Consider the following 7,820-nt stretch of genomic DNA (forward strand, 5'->3'; position numbering starts at 1 on the left):
GTAGGAAGTGAAAATTATGTTTCTTTTTTCCAAACATGTATGTTAGTATATTACAGTTTAATGAATATGTTTTATTATTATCATATATGGTTTCATACTTTAACAAAACACTCGCCAAGACTTCACAATGTTTTATTATTCAGTGAAAGATTTTCCAAGATCTTACAAGATTTTATAATTCAGTGAAAGATTCACCATGACTTTACAAGATAATATAATCTGGTGAGAGATTCGCAAATATATAAATATATATATATCTATATATATATATATATATATATATATATATATATATATATATATATATATATATATATATTTATATTAGTGATAAAATCACCTCCCATTTTTCCTATGTATCATGGGGATTCACCTATTTATTATACATATAAATTTAGTGTGGTTCTTAAAATTTTCCTTGTTTGGCTCATGTTTAGTCCAAAGCTAGCAGGGCTGACAACTTCATTGAGCACATTCAGCACGTCTGCCAATAGGTCCGTGACATATTGGATAGAGAAAATGCTAAGTATAAACAACGTCATGATCAACATCGAGGGCCACACAAATTCTAGGTGGGCAACAAAGTTTGGTTACATTTGCAGAAGGAGCACCTCGTTGGGCCTCACTACAAGATTCGCCCACTTCGATATGGGACTTACACCATCACTAAGGCTGCAGCGGACAATTATTTGGAGCTCAGCTTTCCACCATTCCTTAGCCTGTGAGCAAACGCCAGTGGGACCCATATTGGGACCAAATTAGTGAGGACTTGTCATAAGAAAGGCACTGAACTGATTGTACGACAGTTCGGCCTGCAAAAACATGGTCATGGGTTTTGAGAACTTGCTTTGCCATGGCAGGAGAAGAAACCACCACTGTAGTTTTCATTCCAAGAGAGAGACACATGAGAGGGCCGTACTTCTGAGCGAGGTGGAAGAGAGCTTCGTGAGGATTGTTACCCAACTGGAACAGGTTTCCCACAATCGGCCATCCCAGAGGTCCCGACGGAAGCCTGTGATAAGTCTTCCTCCTCCACACATCAAAGGCAAAGAATATAAAGACGGAGGTGAGCCCTGTCACAGAATACCATAACATCCATCCATTATCCATTGAGATTTATTGCAGAGGCTGCTAATGGGCAACTACATAGAAATGTTACATAGAGGTGGAAGACAAGTCGTATAAATACACGAATGCGAGTCTCAACCCTAAGTGATTAATAGTAATCTATTTGAAGTCAATAATGTTACTAGTTTAAATTATCTAACTCTATTTTCACATTGTTTATGAAACTCTATTTTCACATTGTTTAGTATTTCATTTTGTTTTCAGTTTAAATTTTGATATGGATTTTTTGGAATCACAAATTTGATTCGTAAATTGTTTTAAGTTTTAGAAATTTTAGAAATTCTTTATAATCTCAATATTATAGAGATTTTATAAATTTCTCATAATTTCAATGTTTCAAAATTTTTTCAAAATATTACATTTATTAAAACCTTTTTTGAACAATAAAGATTAAAATTTAACCCAAAAAATTGCACTACCAAAACTCCAAAAAATAACCTATTTACACACATCTTTAAATAATAAAAAAAAAATTAAACATAATAAAACATGTTAATTTTTTCAAACATTTTAAATAGAAAAGAATAAACGAGGTTTAATTTTTTTGGTTTAAAACGTCATTTTATAGAAATTGGGAAATTTGCTAAAATATTTGCACAACTAATTAAATTAGCCAGATTTAAATATTTTAATTTTTTAAAATATAAATTATTATGGAAAAATTGCTAAAATATTTTCACAACTATTTAAATTAGCCAGATTTAAGTATTTTAATTTTTTAAAATATAAATTATTATTAATATATTTAGTTTGTACAAATTATCTTTAGTACGATTTACTATATACAATTTACTATTCAAAGTTCAATAAAAAACAAACTGCATTATTTTTTTAAAATATAAATTATTATTAATATATTTAATTTGTACAAATTATCTCTCCAGTTGTCTTTAGTACGAGTTATTATATACATTTTACTATTCAAAATTTAATGAACAACAAACTGCATTATTTGGTTAGTTGGCTTTCTGCATAAATTCCACATTAGTCGCCGGTAGCGACTTTTATAGAAATGTGTACGAAAATTCCACATTTGTCGCCATTCGCGACTTTTGTGACATTTCTTAATTACTACGCACGTACGATGAATTGATTTAGATTCCGTCCATATATTTATATTTTCATAATCATAAGTTATTTGTTACTATTCTAAATTTATTTTACTTTCAGAGTTATGGTTAGAGTCTGGAAAATCAAATATCCTTTTATTTTATTGGATTCGGATTTAAAGAGTTTAATTATTAATTATAGTTAATTAAAAATTAAAAATTAAAATTATATATTTCATTTTGATTAATTTAAAATGTTTGTTTTGTTTTATTATTTTTTTACATAATATTTATTATTGATCTTTGATTTTTCATGGTAAAGTATTTTAGTAAGAAGAATTTATTGAGAAAAATATTAAATAAGATATTTAAGACATTTTATTAAGATAGATTTTTTTTTTTTAATTTAATTTTGTTTTATTTTGAACGAGTTAAAATATTTAAAAATACATTACAAATGTTTAATAAGATATTACAACATCTCTACCATAGCAATCTTTTGGCAACTATTTTTCTATTTCTATTCAATTTTCTATCTTCTTAAAGATGCATTGTCTCTTGAATACAATTTGAGTTTTCTTGGAGAGAGACATATAAAGGGTAAAAAAAAATTTGGTAAATATATTAAGTATTTAATGGGTTGGATAATGGGGAAAATTTTAGTTTTCTCACTAAGAGAAACATTTATGGTGAATTGAGAGTGAAAAATGACCTAAATAAATAATTAAATATTTAATGAAAAAAAATGTATTTTTGTTTTGTTTTGTTTTGTTTGTTCTTGTTGTTTCTTTTAATAAGAAAATATGTATTTTTGTTTGTTTGTTCTTCTTCTTGTTTTTTTTAATGTAATTTTAGTTTTTTTAATTGAGGCATGGAAAATTGTTTGTGAAAAATTAAGTATTTAATGAATTGGATAATAGGGAAGATTTTAGTTTGTTAGGTAATTAGCATAGATCCATCTAACTCTGGCTTTACAAGGGTCAAGAGGGATCAAATCCCTCCAGGTGCAAATCTCTTTTTGAGTGCAAAACTTGAGGAATGATTTGCACCTAGAGAGATTTGATTCCTCTCATTGTAGGTAGACTTGGAGTTAGGTGGATCTATGTTAATGTTATTTTTTAGCAACACATAAATAAAATATTTTAACTATAAGAAACATTCTCTCTCTCTCTCTCTCTCTCTCTCTCTATATATATATATATATATATATATATATATATATATATGATGATGATGATGATGATGATGGTTAACGTCCACTGAGACCAAATTGGTCTATCGGACCTACAATTTTCTTAATTTTTACTTGTTTGGCTCCTCGTCTTTCTTGGCGAGATTGGTGTTGTAGCTTTCTTTCTTTTCTCTACGGTCTTCCAACTTATATATATATATATATATATATATATATGGGTATGGTTGCAATATTATTGGATGAGTTTAACCATCCAAAGTTAAAATCCTTGAAAATAGTTCATACTCAAGTTAATAACACACACACATACACACACACACACACGCACACATATAGAAATAGATTGTACCACTTTTGTCGAAAAATACCATTAAAGTCTTATGTTTCTTGTGCCACTTAAAGGACTATAAATATTTACTACTATGACTACAATATTTACTACTATGACTACAGTCACAATAAGGTCTACCTAGTTGATATTTTTGATAACCCTGGTTTACAAACCTATCTTTTACAAAAAAACTACTAGCCTACATAATTAAACTGATATCTAAATAGCCTAGTGACATAGTAAACCAAAACATAACTTCCCTATTCTCAAACCTCATTCCACAGGAGCCTCGTTAGACATTGCTTTTGTTGGAGCCACTGTTGAAGTGTCACTAGAGCCGTTGACTGTCTGAGCCTTATACTTTCACACATGGGCTAATTATCCTTTAGCTTCCCCCAAAGTAATGTTTATATTATGAATGTACTTAAGATAAATGGTAAACATAGTGTTTAGGTCACTTATACAACCATCGTGCAACTTCTCAATATTAATCAGCCCCTTCAGGACCGATTCAATACCTCCCACTCTTTGGTTGATGGCCCTCAATTTATTTAAGGTATCCATTTGACCTTTCGTCCTTTCCGCTGATGCTCTTACTTGTAAGTTTCCCACTAGGGTCTTTACATGCCATGTTGTTTCTATGGTATTATGGTAGAGGATCACACAGGTTGTAGTTTCATCCGTGTCTATGATCCAGTTGACCTCCTCCTCTATTCGACTGTCCGGAGTAGCCCTCCTTTGCTTGTGAACCTCTTCCTCCCAAACCTACACCACTTCTTTGTCCTCCTATGGTATTGTAGTATGAAAAGCATTAGTTGCTTCCCTTTCCGCCATTTCTATGTGAGAACGCTTACCACAACCCGCCCCTTTTGCCTCCGCCTTAGGTCTCCCTTTCGACCTGCAAACTGAATGCCTAATTTTATCCATACTTGACTCAAAAACCTTCCTTGCCTTCGATACCGCTCTTATCAAGGTTCTGCTATTCCACCAGTGCTTAATTTCCAAACAAAAATGGCAAAAGAGGGATTCGAGCCCATAATTTAAAGCCTATTATGCTGGACTACTTTGTCTTGTTGACTTTTTGGTAGTTTTCCTTAACATATTCGCATTATTAGATCTGTGGATGATAAGATTGTCCCTATGTGTGAGCATGTTCCATCTATCCCTTTCATTCGCCAGGCTCAACAACTTGTACAAAATAATCACCATTTTCCTCCTCTTGTACATATCCTCTGCTAGTATCGTACCTTCCACCTCTCCGTAATCTTCTTATCATTTATGAACCAGCCTACATGACTTGCCTTGATGGGGGTGTTCATAACTTCGCCACCTTTGGTCGTCACTCTTTCCATGCAACGATCCCATGTGCCCATTCTCCCATCTTGTTTTGAAATTCCTCTTGCTTTCATGATCACAAATTAATCAATCATGTAAGTAGGTGGGGTTCTTCTTGAGGCTGGGCTCGCCTATGCATTGTGCTCATTACCAGCTGTTGTGGAGCTATCTCGTTTAGAAATTTTTTAACATTCTTCCTTAAGTTGTCCCTCTTGGATATCCCTCCAAGCCACGTCAGTAAACGTGTGCATGTTGGCTACCTATTCATTGGCTAGCCTATCCACCACCGCATTTGTTGACCTCAGAACTAGGCTGAAATCTACTATTATGAAAGTCACCAGTTGTTGTTGTATGCACTAGATTAATTGTGCCAGACATCGATTCCTCATGACCTTCCTTACCTGTGAGCCACACTCTAGCCTACGCATTGCTTGGATGGCTATATTCGAGTATCCTTCTACAGTAGCATTAAAAATTCTCTCTCGAGCCAAAATTTCAAGCCCTTGTTCCAAGGCCTAAAATTTAGCTATGTTGTTGGAGGCATGTTCGAAGATTATGAAAAATACCTTGCAAATTTTCCCTATCCAGCCTTGTATAACTCCACTTGCTCCTTTGCTACCAGGGTTTCCTTTAGATGCCCCATCAAAACTCAACTTAAAGAAACCTTGGGTGGAGGGGGGCAACCAAATCGATGAGCCCAACTGGATTTTTCATATCTCTTTTTTAGGACACCTACATACTAAGGTAATCTAGCTCTAAGAGCTTTAACACTCTTTCCTCTTGTGGTGATGGATGTTCCTCTGATATTTTGGGGCCTTTACTAATTACCATTTCCTTCAGCTGGCGTTGAATTGATTCCACCAGGTGTATACAAAAAGCTTCTTGTTCTGGAAAATTCATCTGTTCATTTCCTTCCAAACTAACCAATTGATGAAAGTAGGAACTAAGCACCAGGTAAGGTTTACCATTTCATTCTTAGTGTAATTCCCTCACCATTTCCTAATAGTTTCTTGTATTGTCCCCGATTCTATCAGTTAGCCAGAAGATATAAGCCATCCAATCCCATATGATAAATGTATAACTATAGGTGTTTAAAAGATTATTTAGGTTTTCCTCTCCACTTCATAGAGAAAACACCATGAGGCTCCAATAAAGTCTCTCTTCACTAGATTTTCCCATGTGAGAACTTTCTTGTGCAACACCAACCATAGGAAGGTTTTAATTTTCAGCCACTGTGGCAATGACCACAGTTTCTTCCAAGATGGATCAATTGCCTCACTTTGAGCACATTCTATATACACTTTCACCTCCTTGAGATTAAATTACACTCCTCCTTTTTGCCCCCACCTTAATTGATCATGGTCCTCATTATAGAGGATTCTTCTCTGGCTTAATTCCTCTACTAATCCATGGACCACTTGGTATGCTGGATGTACTTCTGAAAGAGGCTAAGGTTCCACTTTTTGCCATTTATTTCCATCCAAGCCCTATTCCCAAAATTGGTGCACTTCTCTGCGACCCTGACTCTCAATAAATAATTGGATTGGGCACCACTCTTCCTTGCTTAAACTGGGTTGTTCTTTCCAAGAATATTCCCAAAACAAAGGTGAACTTCCATCCTTGATATACCAAAAGAAATGTATTTATATTATTTATATATTTTTGCAGGCCATATTCCATATCATTGAACCTTGAATTGATCGTGACATACAAATAAGATCTTGGGTAGATTGGTTGGGGGCATATTTTTCTCTTTGGAGATGGGCCCATGGTGTTGACCCTCCTTTGAGCCATCACCACGAAAGTTTAGCTCCACTCATTTTATTGGCCATCTTCGGATATTTTAGACCTAGGCCCCCTGAATATTTTGGTTTACATACAGTGTTCCAGGCTAACAACATCCACTTTCTCTTATCCTCAACTTCTGTCCATAAAACAATCCTTTTAATATCTTTGACTTTTTGAAAAACCCCTTTGGGAGTTGTGAGTATTTATAACATATACCTCGGAATTGATTGCAAAACAACTATAGTCAAGACTAGAACACCTGTGAGGTTCAATGCTCTGACAATCCATGTTTTCACCCTATCCTCCAAGATCGTGACAACCTTCTCCCAATTTGATTTCTTCTAGGATTGAACAATTAGAGGGATTCCCAAAATTTTGGAAGGAATACATTTCCTTTGAAATCTTAGGATAGCAGTCAAATTTCTCTGAATAGAAATATGTGTGTTGAATAAAAAAAGCATAGATTTGGAGTGGTTTATCTCCATACATAAGGTGGCTGCAAAATTATCCATGATAGCCTTGAATGAACGAGCTTCCTTCACTATAGGGATACCATGTAACATGGTATCATCGACAAACTTCTCGTGCATGGTAGTCATACATATTTACTGTCATTAGAGCCAATTAATGTCCTCATTCCTAACAAATGCCAAAATTACTCTACCCAGGCCTTCATCATTATAAGAAACATGAACGGTGACATAGGGTCACCTTGGAAAATTCCCAGGGAAGGGAAAAATGGTTTTTCAAGAGCGTCATTTAGCAAAATCGAAAACATGGGAGAGGTGAGCAAGGCCATTATCTAGTTTGTCCATCTATTATCAAACCCAAAGGCCCTTAGGACTGCCTCAATATATTACCAGCTAATCTTATCATACACCTTCGAAAGGTTAAGTTGTATTATCATCCCTGCCTTCCCCAGGCTCTTTAGAGATTGGGAAATAACATGAGCATGAATCATATTATCCAAAATTTTCCTACCTTCCACAAAACTTGA

At 34.1% G+C, this 7,820-nt stretch overlaps 1 pseudogene; it reads right to left on the bottom strand.

Moving 5' to 3' along the window:
* Positions 1 to 714: 714 nt before the first annotated feature.
* Positions 715 to 1,110, bottom strand: LOC149231939 (putative (S)-N-methylcoclaurine 3'-hydroxylase isozyme 2 pseudogene; annotated as a pseudogene).
* Positions 1,111 to 7,820: the final 6,710 nt, after the last annotated feature.

This window comes from Pinus tabuliformis, chromosome J (genome assembly GCF_031772625.1).
Source record: "Pinus tabuliformis cultivar Carrire ecotype Pingquan chromosome J, CPIR1, whole genome shotgun sequence".
Taxonomy (NCBI): domain Eukaryota; kingdom Viridiplantae; phylum Streptophyta; class Pinopsida; order Pinales; family Pinaceae; genus Pinus; species Pinus tabuliformis.